At 40.2% G+C, this 884-nt stretch overlaps 1 non-coding gene across 1 annotated transcript; it reads right to left on the bottom strand.

The window, feature by feature from the left end:
- Positions 1–477: 477 nt before the first annotated feature.
- TRNAW-CCA (transfer RNA tryptophan (anticodon CCA)) lies at positions 478–549 on the bottom strand. Its single transcript has one exon. It is a non-coding gene; the product is annotated as a tRNA-Trp (tRNA).
- Positions 550–884: the final 335 nt, after the last annotated feature.

Here is an 884-nt window from a genome sequence, read left to right as displayed (position 1 = left end):
ATAATCTCTAGGTCTATCCATGTTGCTGCAAATGGCATTATTTCATTCTTTTTTATGGCTGAGTAATATTCCATTGAATACATGTATAATACAGTGGGATGTATATGTGTGTGTGTGTGTGTGTATCACATCTTCTTTATCCATTCATCTGTTCATGGACATTTAGGTTGCTTCCATGTCTTGGCTATTATAAATAGTGCAGAAATTACGTGTGTCATTTCTGGGTAGAAAGCCCTAAGAATCAATGCACAATATACCACCCTTTTGATTTTCCCTTCTGCCATGGTGGGCAGCTACATTTGAAATGGTTCCAGAATGGGGATACATGGGATAGAGCCTCCATCTGAATTGCAAAAGTGATCAAGAGTAAGAGAGAAATCATCTTTGTCTGTTTTTTTTTTAGTATTTATTTATTTGGCTGTGCCGGGTCTTAGTTGCGGCACATAGGATTTTTTAGTTGTGGCACGTGGGATCTAGTTCCCTGACCAGGGATCGAACCTGGGCCCCTGCATTGGGAGCGTGGAGTCTTAACCACTGGACCATCAGGGAAGTCCCTCAGCTTTGTCTTTTTAAGGCATTGAGATTTTGGAGTTGGCACTGCAATATAATTCAGACTATCTTGATTAATATACCTTCCATAGTAACTTTGCACAGCCTCTCATTAACCATTAGCTTTAGCATAGTCTGACATCCTTGATATGACTTACAAGACTTTATATAATTTTTTCCTTGCTTAACTAGTCAGCCTCATGTCTCACCATGTCCTTCTTCCTACCTGTGCTCCAGATTATCCTGTACTTTCTGTTCAGTGCATATGTTAAGCTCTGTTTTGCTTCAGGCCTAGAACACTGCTTGCTATTACCTTTGCTCAGAGCATTCTCTCC

This window comes from Delphinapterus leucas, chromosome 7, assembly GCF_059928025.1.
Source record: "Delphinapterus leucas isolate spDelLeu-1000000601 "Yukka" chromosome 7, BTC_Dleu_Yukka2, whole genome shotgun sequence".
In the NCBI taxonomy this organism is placed as follows: Eukaryota; Metazoa; Chordata; class Mammalia; order Artiodactyla; family Monodontidae; genus Delphinapterus; species Delphinapterus leucas.
This window is presented reverse-complemented; position numbering and strand designations above follow the sequence as displayed.